At 32.5% G+C, this 12,642-nt stretch overlaps 1 long non-coding RNA gene and 1 pseudogene across 1 annotated transcript; both read right to left on the reverse strand.

The window, feature by feature from the left end:
- Positions 1-23: 23 nt before the first annotated feature.
- LOC107951553 (uncharacterized) lies at positions 24-1,006 on the reverse strand. Its single transcript, XR_001698491.2, has 2 exons — positions 779-1,006; positions 24-289 (listed from the first exon to the last, which is right to left on the reverse strand). It is a non-coding gene; the product is annotated as an uncharacterized lncRNA (long non-coding RNA).
- A 2,193-nt stretch (positions 1,007-3,199) lies between these two features.
- Positions 3,200-5,055, reverse strand: LOC107951556 (anthocyanidin 3-O-glucosyltransferase 2-like; annotated as a pseudogene).
- Between the last annotated feature and the right edge of the window lie 7,587 nt (positions 5,056-12,642).

The raw sequence follows: 12,642 nt of genomic DNA on the forward strand, positions 1-12,642 counted from the left end.
TGACATTGTTAATGGTTATATTATACCTCTGTAATAGGCCCATTTCGCCCGGACCCATAATGTTATTAAAAAAAAGCAAAATCAAATAATTAAAAGTCCAAGTTTTTTTTACAAAAATAAAAAGCCCAAAGCAAGATCCCTAACCCAAAGGCCCAATACACCCAAAAATTCTCAGCAGCACTGGAAGCTTCTGGAACGTGCCAGAATAGGCCAGAGAGCTAGGGCTCCCACCAGTGGTTCCTCACATGGCCTCCTTCGCACGTCTCTCCGCTCCGCTGTACAACCGAGCCTGCAAAAGAACACACCAGAAAGACTCAATAACAGAATTCATAGCAGATGACAGCAGGAAAATAGGATTTTTTATATATTTTTATTTTTATTTATCTTGTAAATCTGGCTATAAAAGCCATTGATGTACCTGCAAATAAAAAAAAAAGAAAAGAAGATTACGCACACAGAGTATACACTACGCACATTGTACGCATATACACGCACAGAATAGAGAAAAAGCAATTAAAAATTTTTTGCAAAGGTAATCTCAAGTTTTCTTTCGTTCTTTCTTGTAATTTCTTTTTTTTTCTTGATTGGTTTAGATCGTCTTTTAGTGGGTAAATCGACTCCAATGAGATCCCGAATACTTTAAGATACAAAAGTAGAGGAGAAGGGTCGAGTGGTGTTGAATCTCTATTTTATGAACCTTTCTTCGTTTTTTAAAAAAATGTGTGAGATATGAGGTTTTATTTTTCTCAAAAAGAAAAAAAAGAGAGAAAATACTTACTAATTTCCTCAAGGCGTGGTCGAGCACCTACAGCAGCAGAATCGGGAATTGTTTTGCGCGCCGCTGGACACCAAATCTGATGGTGATTCGGCTGCTTGTAAAAGGAACCCTAGCAAATTTAATTTTAAGGCTGCTGGTTGTTGTTAAAATGGATGGGCATTTGAAAGGAAAGGAAGGGAAAAAGGGTTTAAATGGTCTGAAATACAAAACAGTGTCATCCATGACCATAAAGGTCCGCGTGTTGGCCCAAATAGTAAAATGGATTTGCGCCATGTTGTGTGAATGGGGAAATTCCGCGCTGAATCCTCCCCTTGCGCACAGCCTTCAATTTGCGCCCCAATTTGCCCCCCTTATGTTTTAAAATTTGGCTTTCTAATTCATGCGTTGCTTCAGTTTGATCCACGATCCAGTGAAGTATTATGGGCGCGGGATATTTTCACTTCCAGTCCCCGTACATTTGTACACATGGCACATTGATCCTATTTTATAATTATCTTATTTGTAAATTATTCCTACTATTTTAATTTTGTTTTAATTGAATTTTTTTATTTGTATAGTTCATTTTTTCTTTTAAAATTCATTTAATATTTTTATACATGTGTTGAGCTTTTAATAATTTTGCTTTTTTTATTTATGTAATTATTTTGAAGTATTTTTTTTATTATATTATTTTGACATTTTGTATAATATTTAGTTTAAAATTTTTATTATCTGTACATATATATTATTTTAATTGAATTTTTTTTTACTTTGTATAATTCATTATTATTTTAAAAATTCACTTAACATACATTTTTAATTCTTGATTATTTATTTTTATATTTCTAGTTACTTTAATAATTTTACATTGCTTTTTTAAGTTATTATTGTAAAGTTTGTCTATATCATATTATTTCATATAATATTTTGTATAAATGTTCTTATATTACGTATATAGTTTATGATAAAGTTAATTCAATCTTATAGTTTATATTTTAATTCTATGATATTTTATATTGTATTTTTTTTCAAAATTTATTACATGCATAATTTATTCTTTAAAAATATATATATATATTATTTCTCTGTTAGTTAAGATTTTTTTCATGTACATATAATTCTATTATATATTGGTCTGTTCATCTTTCATGTATATTGTTCATTTCTTATTTTTATTGTATCTTCATTATATATTGTTTACATCGATTTTTTTATTATTATGTGTATATTATCACCTTTAAATAGATAGGTATTGTTTTTTAAAATATTTTGTATGATATTTGCTCCGAATTTCTTCTTTCACAATATTTTTATTTTAATATCCATTTACATATTTTTAAGTTTATTTTTATATATGCAAACCATTGTCAAACCCTAGCATGCATTATTTATTTGTAAGTTTTTCATATAGTTTTTAAATTGTTGTGTATTATATTGGCTCTTAGTGTCCATATTACTCTGTATATTATGTGTTGTGTTTTATTTTTCATGTTATTTTTATATATTATTATTGTATATTGTCAATCAGTCTTTTGTACTATTACTTCGATTTCTGTTCATCTATGTTCGAAACTTGTTATATTGTATTCTAATTTATTTTTTTGAATGTGAGCTCATTGCTATTGTGTGCATGTTAATTTGTTCTTTTTTGTCCACTTGTATAATATTTCATATATGTATATTGATCCATGTTTGTAGCTTTGATTTTTTTTATTATTGTACCGTGGTTCAAGTTTCAATGTTTTGATTGATAATAGTCGTTTTTTTTTTATTTTCAAGTCGGATAAAAGCGCTTTGAACAAATTTTCAATTTTCCTTGTTATTCAAAAATTCTGAAATAAGGCAATATCTAATATTTGGGGAACTTGAAAAATCGTGCTCAATCGTATTGGTTATGATTTTTCTGGTGAACTAAATATTTGGATAACCTTTTAATTTTAATATGTGAATTTTCAAAAGTCGAAAGTCAATCACATCTTAAAGGTATAAGGGATCGTATCCAATCGTACTTGGTATGAAACCGCATATCTTTGAAGCGAGAGATTTTTTACCATTAATTTGAGCTATTCAAACATTTTTTTTTATACTTCGGAAAATCTTTTCTTCTAAAACTTTGATATAATGACAGCATCAAATCAATTTGGTACCAATTTTTGGGTGTAATGAGGGTGCTAACCCTTCCTCATGCGTAACCGACTCCCGAACCCGTTTTTTTATATTTTACATGAACCAAATTTATTTTTCATTAAAACATTTTAGTAGGTGGTCCAATCACACCTAAATCAAGAAGATTGGTGGCGACTCCACGCTCGATTTTAAAAAATCAATCCCTATTACTTTCAAAAATAAAAAAAGGGTTTCGACAACCTCCTCCGATTATAATTGAAGTTCCTTTTGCCCATGCATAAGAGTCACAACCATCAATTTCGAAAATACAAGATGGAAGGAAAACAAGAGTAAGAGTTTTGAAACTAAGAGACATAGCACATCTTATTCTTAATCACATTTCATGGATCCATGTCAAACCTAATAACTTTTTGTAAACATATTGTTCATCACATCATCGACCAAACGACGTGTCGTAGAGTGTGAAGATCCACCATTCATCAGGGCTTTCCTACTCTTTTCACTCATCTCTTTTACCCTTTTCCTAACATCACTACCCTCTTCCATCATGCTCCTTATTCCTTTCTCTATCGTTTTGGCACTCACGATTTCAATTTCATCGCTACCTATACCATCTCTCCTATAATCCATTTTAATTTCCACTGCTAATCCCAACTCCCTCACCGATTTAAACGCATTCAGTTGTTGTTCTGCGTAAATTGGCCACGCCGCTATCGGAACTCCGAACCATATACTCTCCAGCGTCGAGTTCCACCCACAGTGCGATACGAACCATCCAATCGCTGGGTGGCCCAAAATTGCCAATTGCGGTGCCCAACCAATGATCTTACCTATGCCATGCGTCCGATCTAAAAACCCTTCTGGCAGAACCTCCGATGCATCGTCGTAGTCAGTTGGGCTTGCCATCGGACCCTTGGATGGGTCTGGGGGTTGGCGTACACAAGAACCGGTGCCCACTCTGCTCTAGCGCGCAAGCAATCTCTTTCACTTGATCCCCTTTGAAGCTCCCCTCGCTCCCTAAGCAGAGAAACACCACCGATGACGGAGGTTGTTCATCCAGCCATTTCATGATATCAGAACTCTGATGGACCTCACTTTCACTCTCGAGATTCAATATAGGTCCCACTGGATAAACGGGTGGAGCACTACCTTCAGAAAGGGAACTGATTGCATGGGATTCGAGCTCCCAAAACGTGTTTATCATTATACCCTTGGCCTTTCTTAGCCCTCTTGCCAAGGTATTCATCATAGGAAGAGATTCAGGTTTGAGCATAACAGTGGGAAAGAGTTTAGATGACACAGGGTTGAGATAGGAGGGTATGGTGAACTCAGTGTCCGAGTCCTTTAACTCAAAGATGTTAACATTTTGCTCATCGTGAAGGCCTAGTGCATAAAATTGAAAGCCGAGAAAAGCTGCACCCGATGCGTAAAAAACATAACTCGGAACACTCAACTCGTTACCCAAATCAATGAAAGAAGGAAAAACATGTCGAGAACAAACCCCGCGAAGCGAGGCGAGTCTAGCACAGAGGTGGAGTAGTGAACTATGTTGGTTGCAGCCTGTTTCACTAACGGTACATGGGTTTGCACTAAATTAGTGATAAAATTGGCGGGAGATAAATCTTTGTGGGTTTCAGGTGGAGGGAGGTGCATGAATTTGATGCGAGTGGCAGTGAGAGAGTGGACGTGGGCATCGAGTTCTGCATCGGGGATTAGTTTCATGATGAGAACAGTAATGGAGAGATTGGGATGGAGATCAAGCAAGAGCTTTGCCAGTTGGACCATAGATACGAAATGGCCCAGTCGAGGCATTGGGATGAACACAAGCTCGGCTTTCATGACCATCTGGAACAGAAAAGGAGCGATGGAACAGCACAAGACAGGCAACAGAGACGATGAAGAAGGTAGATAAGAGAAAAAAGTGGCAGACAGTAAAAGTGGAGTGATGATAGATTATATAAATAAGTCGTAAACACGTGGAACTTAGCTTGGACGGTCAATTTATTTTCTTCTTTTTAAAGAAGAAAAAATAGCTTTAGAAATGGACAAGTGAGGCGCGAGATATTCGGAACTTGACGGATCTTTCTGTTCACTTTCATACTAATATCCTTGGGTCAATAAAGTTGACCAGTAGTGTTGACCAGTTGGTAAAAATATCATTCCTTATTAAGTTATAATTAATCATTCATCTTGCTTGAAATTGATAATTTGATTATTTTGGTATTTATATATATTTTTATTTATTTTGATCTTTGACTTGAAAATTAAATCCATTTTATTCTTTAAATTTGGATTCTTTTAAATATTTTGATCTTTGACTTGAAAATTAAATCCATTTTATTCTTTAAATTTGGATTCTTTTAAAATTTGATGATATAATCAGTGCTACTGAAACAAAATCGAATCAGACATTGAGAATTTGTCAATATAACAATTCAAACAAAATGGTTGAATTGATTGACTCAAAAACTGTTTGAATTTTGTAAAAATCTAAAATCGAGACAATAATCGACAGTTGAAATGTTTAATAATTTTTTAATTTTTTTTAGATTATTATGAATTTTAATTAATTAATTAATTAATATTGGTTCGGTGGTCAAATTGATCAAATTGGTTGAATCAGTAATCGGTGGTCTAACTTATTCTATCACTAGTCCAGTTATTAAAATACTGAATGTGACACTCTGGGATTGTATCGCATCATCATCTTTAACTGTCAAGTGATGGCATGCCACAATTTCAGAATGTCTTATCATCAAACTTTTATATTTTTCAAGTTCTGACAAGAATAAATCAATCTCTTCAATTTTATTGATAGACCTCAAGGGTATATATATCAATGCAGTAGTAGTTACGTAGGAATCAAATTGCTAAAAAAATAATATCCTATAATATCTCATTAGGAATCAATTTGCTAAAAGATAATATCCCGTAATAATATCCTAACACCCCCTCAAGTTGAAGCATGCAGATCATAAATGCCCAACTTGCTGAAAGACATTCAAATTGCGATTTACCAAGCGCCTTTGTAAAAATATCAGCCACCTGAATAGAGATCGGAACATAAGAAGGTGCAATCAATCCATCCTGGATTGCATCTCTAACAAAGTGACAACCACTTTAATCTGTTTAGTACTCTTGTGAAATAAGGGATTTTGTGCAATATGCAGTGCATATTTACTATCACAAAATAAATGAATTGCTTTAGGATGATGAACACCTAAGCTCAATAGCAAACCTTTCAGCCATTTGAGCTCACAAATGATGGAAGCCATAGATTTATACTCAATCTCAGTAGAAGAACGGGAAATAGTATGTTGTTTTTTAGTTTTCCAAGAAATAAGAGATTGTTCCAGAAAGACAAGCTAGCCAGTATGCAAATGTTGAGTTAATGGACAAACAGCCTAATCCGGATCACATCACCCTTTCAAGGAAAAATCGCTATAAGATCTCAAAAATAATCCCTTGACAAGGAGAGCTTTTTGTTAGAGTATGCCCAAAGACCAACCATGAGATGATTGTAATCACATACTCATTTTACCTTATTTGTTAATATAAGGCATTGCCATTATTATTTCTTTTTCTTTTTCTGCGTGTCTAAAAATTGGTTAATAATAAAGTCCTGAGAATAATATGATTATTCTTAAAAGGTCCTTAGTCAAGTATTATTGTGGGTTTTGGACAATGATAATGCATTGAGACAAAAGTGTAGTTGATTGATGACAAAGTGTTGTCACTAACATAGGGATGTCAAAATCGATACATGAGTATGTGTTAGAGAACAATATACTGGACTGACTCGCTATGAGTATGTTTCTTGGATTATTATGTAATAATCACAACATTACTCATAGTGATAATTATGTATATGATCCTCAGACTTGAGATCATCATTGTCCCAATATCGTGAGTCGTATATTTTGACACAGTCAAACATCTACCATAACAGGTTATACTATAAAGATTGATGTTGGGTATGACGCAACCTATGTAGTGGGATATGATTGACCAAGATAGGATTTGTCCCTCCTACATAATAAGAGCAATATATTAGGCCTCTTGATGGAGTGAGACTAGAAATGCATGGCCATGCTCGTATAAGTTGATATGAGATATCACACTTATTTGTTTATTGTAATCTACTCAGAATATCAAGAAATATGAGATTAGACTATACAAATGTGACTATTCCATGACATGTGTCCAATCTAGATATTAAGGATGAAATGATATAATACATGAAACAAATTATCATAGAAATGTTATATCGAATCACGACTTCTTGTAACTTGGGTGGCAATGATGCATTGCTAGATGTCACTCATTTCTTGTAATATTGGAAATGTTCTAGTATTACAAAAGTCTACAAGGTCACACCCTATAGTGGAAGCGAACAAAATAAAAATACGTTTGGTATTGTATTTAGCTATCACATGAATTAAATTAATTATTGTTAAATATTGAACACATTATATGTACAAACTTGTTGTACACAAATAGAGAACATAGATAAAATTAATATATGAATTTGATTCATACAAAATATTAATTGTATATAGTTTATCAAAATTATTAATATAAACAATTATATTAATAATTTTAGTTAAAATATAAAAGGATATGAAAATTGATATTCTTTTGGAGAGAATATAATTTCTTTTTTTGGCTTTCCATTTGTTTCTCTAAAAATAAAGGAATAATCCCTTTTTTTATGTATGTGATATCAAAGAAAAATAAAAGGAATATGAATCTCTGATTGTGTTAGGGTTACCAAGAAAAACAAATTAAAAGGTCTAGTAGCCGATTTTAAGAATTCTCTTTGAAAAGTTCAAGAGAGTTTTACTGTTCATTCTTTGACTGAATGGATTACATAGAGGTCAAGACGTTATTGTTGCAGCTTGTGATCAACATCGTTCAAAGGGATCCTATCAACAATGTTATTCGTCGCTTTTTTAGTTTCGAAAATGTATATTTTTGACTCTTGTTTCAATTCGATTTGTTCATCGTACATGGATCCATGGCTGATGATCACCGAAATATTTTTTCCGTTGCACCACGGGGTGTACTGACAATTCAACACCTTTCAAGTACCAGACAGCACGCAAAGTCACATCCCAATGCTCCTACCTCGGCTCATTCATAAATTGGGATTAGACATGAACTGAGTATGCCAAATTAGGTATGGCCACTGCCAAATAAATCAAACGACCTATTAACCGTCCGTACAACTCAGGATCAGACAAAACTGTCCCTGTAACATATGCTAATTTATGATTTTGATTTATTAGGATCCTGCGGGCTTTGCTCCTAAAAGATTCACCTTCGAAATAATATCAAATGCATATTTCTTTTGACAAAGAAATAATCCCAAAGAGCTATGAGCTACCTTTATCCCCCAAAAAATATTTCAAAATGCTAAGATCCTTCATATGGAAGCAAGAACTGATATACCCCTTAAAAGTTTTCAAAGCATCGGAATCATTCCCAAAAATAAGTAAATCACCACCATAAACTAGCACATTAATGTGTATTTAAAATATGCGTAATTAATTTTTTATATTCAAATAAAAACCTAGTATGCTTTACATATAATTTTAAGTCTAAAATATGAGGTTAGTCCCTATACTTTGACACAATTTGATATTTAATTTTTGTACTTAAAATGTTAAAAATTAAGTCATAAACTTTTTAATTTAAAAATCCTAAACAATCATTAAGCAATGTTTCGAATAGTCAATTCAACAAGCAATCTTTCAAAATAATCCCGGAATGATTCATTCAATGTTTTAAGCATTCGTTGAACCAAACATATGTTCTATTGTTTAATCTTGAACCATCCTATAATAACATTTCTATTACATTGAACCAAACACACTGCCAATTCTTTTCATCTTCTTTCATATTCCATAACTCCCATGATTTCCCTAAAATTTCTCTGTAACCTACAAGTTGTGTTTTATTTGTTTGATGATTGAAAGATTCAACATGCGTGAAGGCAATTGGTTTAGTTATGACTAAACATCAGGCATTGGTTTCCTCGACAATTCTTTCTTGGTGGAGGGTTGAGACTTTGACAATAGCACTTCCAGGTAGCATTTGGGCAAGCCCCGCCTTGATAGAGAAAGGGTTTTTCTTGACATCGGTTATGGACGTGTTGTCGTAGGATGTTACGATTCTGTCTTCAGCCATGGCTACCAAATGTTTGTGGGAATGCTTCAAATGAAGTAGTTAATGCGGAATCGTATTTCGGATTGCGTTTTGGTGTTTGGTAGATTGCTTGTAAGGATGGGAGCCTGAGAGGAAATAAAAGAGGGGTAGCTTTTGATGTTTTGTTAGTTTGAGAAGTTTCAATAAACATTAACTTATTCAAGAATTTTACTCAGTTTAGCTTATTTAGTGCTCAATTTTCAATTTTATTGATTTTTTATATATTATCTTCTAGGTAGTTAATAAATCTTGAAACAGGACAAAAGAAATTAAAATAATTTTATTGATCTTTTACATACTTAAAATTTTATAACTTTTTACTAAGTTTTAATAGCTTTTAATAATTTTTAAAATTTTGGTTGAAATTATAATCCTTTTATTGATTTTTTTACATATTTAAAATTTTATAATATTTTAGTAAGTTTTAATAACCTTTTAAAAAGTCTATATTTTATTTTTTTTAATTTTTTAAAATTTTGTTGACGTGATATGTCAAGTTAGTGTTGTTTGTCATGTTAGCACCGCTAACAGTCAAATCGATTAACTGGCAATTTCTGTTAATGAAATTAGTTGATTTTTTTGTCATTAAGGGTTCAATAAGATCAATTTTTTTAAGGGTTCAATTACTTTATTAATTTTTTTACTAATAGCTTTTTTGATTGATAAGTGCTAAAAGTAACATGTTTTTATCTCATTCTTAATACGTTTTTGGGTGATTATTCGACGTTAATGGTGAACTTTATGCTCATAATCCTTTAAATTCATGTTTTTATACTTAAGAGAGCATTTGGGAGTAAAATGAGTGAAAACTAAAAAATCAGAGTAAGATATAGAGTCATACGGGCTAACCCCTTCCACATGGTCTGGCCACATGGCAATGTGCCAAGTCATGTCAATTGCAGGAATTCACACTCTAAACAGCAAAAAATGCAATTTTTAGGTTTTTCGGATATTTTAAGGTGTATATATGACAAAAATAAGAAGATAGGAGAGAGCCGTCATAGAATATTCAAGAAAACAACTCGAAAAACACCATTGAAGCTGATTCTAAAGTAGATTTCTGTCAAGATTGAGTATTTCCGATTGATTTCTTAGGAAATTATCATGAGTTTTTTTATTTCTTTCGGGTATACCGTGTTCTGGATGTTTTTATTTTCAAGCATGAACTAATTTTTTTAAATATCTAGGGAGGTGAACCAAATGATGAATTCTGTCTTTTGATTTTTATTTTATGCAATAAATACTTAGATCTTGTTCTCAATTATATTTGCTTAATTCTTGGTTTGATAGTTCTAGATTATTTATTCATATTTGATGTGCTTAAATTAGAGGAGGAATAGAACCTGTTTAAAAGTAGATCTAGTGTAATTGAGTGGAGTTACATGCAATCCTAGAAATAGGATGACATAAATCTACCGGATTAGAGTCAAATCTAATAGGAAAATCCATAAATCGAGTTAATGTGATAATAATAGTTTTAATTAGAAAGAAATTTTAGTTAATCAACTTAGAGTCAATTGCTCTTACTCTCGAAAGAGATATTAGCATAATTTAGGGATTTTTAGGGATTAAGATACTAATTAAATAAATTGCGTAATTTAGATTGATAGTGATAGATGAAATCTAGGTGAATTCTTTCTTGGGTATTGTTTTGCTTCTTGGTTATTATTTTAGTATTTTCCTGAATTGTTATTTGTTGTGTTCGTTAGCTATTAATTTAGTTAATTTTAGTTTTCAATCAATCATTCAGTTTATCAGTTAAATAATAGAAAAAAAGTAATTACTAGTACTTATACTATTCGTGGAAACGATATCTTTACTCACCGTAACTATACTATTAATTGACAAGTACACTGTTAGTACAAATCTCCGGTGAAGAAAATCTCGAACACACAAACGAAACTCAAACAGAAGAAGAAATAGGACAAGGCTCCAAGGCGTGTATCAAGCCACTATCTTTAAGGTTATATTCGCCCCCACCTATCTTCGGTGTGCAAACAAGTTCCAAGCAAATCAACCTCGAGGATACAATGAAGCCAATGACTTTTTTCAATTTTGCATTGACGAGAATAGCCCACTACTCACTGAGCAATGTATGACAAGAAACTCAATTTCTATAAAGGATTTTTGCAGTAATACTTTATAGAATAATCTAATAATATTAGAAAAAGAAGGCAGGAAAGAAAGAATATTATAATTTGTTGGTATGATTTCCAAATGAAATCTTATTCCTATTTATAGGAATTTTCATGTCTCTTTATAGAGACATCTTTCATCAATATGTGTCTTTCTGAATAATACATCTTTCATCAATAGGTGTCTTTCTGAATAATAATGTCTTCAAAATAAACACATAATTATTCATTTAATTATAACTATTTAAATAATATTATTTAAATAGTTATAATTCTTTTTCAAAAAATAAAATAATATAATCTTTTGATTAATTACACATATTCATTTATAGTTATTGGAACACTATAAATATTTGAAAATGTTCCAAATATTTTAGATTTTGATATTCTTGGAAATCAATTTACATAAATGAAGATATTTAACGATTGAACCTTCCCTTAGTGAAAACATGTTAAAGTTAATCGAAATTGCATGGTAGACTAAGCTTTGAACCAACTATTTCATTTGATTAACCAAACACGTCTCACACAATGATTTCAACTTCGGTCAATGCATAGTGTCTAGGGACAATATTATGGCCATGTGTCTGTGTCTTCTTTTTATGAGTGCTGTCAGAGCCAAGCCCTTGAGCTCTTAGAAACGGCCACACTTTCACTCACATAGGTAGATCCCATCAAGAGTGTTCCTGTAATTATAACACTCTAATATATTTATGTTATGGGTCCATTAAGAGTACATTACTCATCCTTCCTTTATTATTACGGGTACCTAGCACTTTAATCTTAGAATGGATTTGTTTACAGTGCTAACAGTCACATACTAATAATGTACTCTGTCTCATTGAACTCAAGACTTGACGTTATACCAAGCATTGAGTCGAGTTTCCATCATGGATGACTCTAACTAATGGGCTTGAGTCCCATCCCTTTTGAGGTCCTTTCTACTATATCTCTAGCAGGACTTTTTGTAACACCTCCTAACCCCAAACCGTCACTGGAATAGGGTTATGAAGCATTACTGGACTTATACATTATCATTTATACAAAACCGAGTTATAAATTTGCATTCCAAAATTAAAACCTTTCAAATTCCACCATAAAGACCCTAATATGGGCCTACGAGGCCCATTACAGACTTTAGAATTAATTTAGAATTAAACCTGTAATTTTGGAAAACTTTTGAAAAATTTTGCTTGAAGTTAGGGGAACACGCCCGTGTGGCCAGCCCGTGGGCAGATCTGACTTGCAATTTCTAAAGCATCAGAGGGGCACACGGCCTGGGCACACCCCCATATGGCTAGACCATATGGTATACTGATTTTTCTCCATTTTAAAGCCATTTTCATATGTTTTTGACACACGACCGTGCTTAAAACCTGTGTCTTTCACACGGTCAAGACACACGGTCGTGTCTTT

Source organism: Gossypium hirsutum, chromosome A02 (genome assembly GCF_007990345.1).
Source record: "Gossypium hirsutum isolate 1008001.06 chromosome A02, Gossypium_hirsutum_v2.1, whole genome shotgun sequence".
NCBI classification, from domain to species: domain Eukaryota; kingdom Viridiplantae; phylum Streptophyta; class Magnoliopsida; order Malvales; family Malvaceae; genus Gossypium; species Gossypium hirsutum.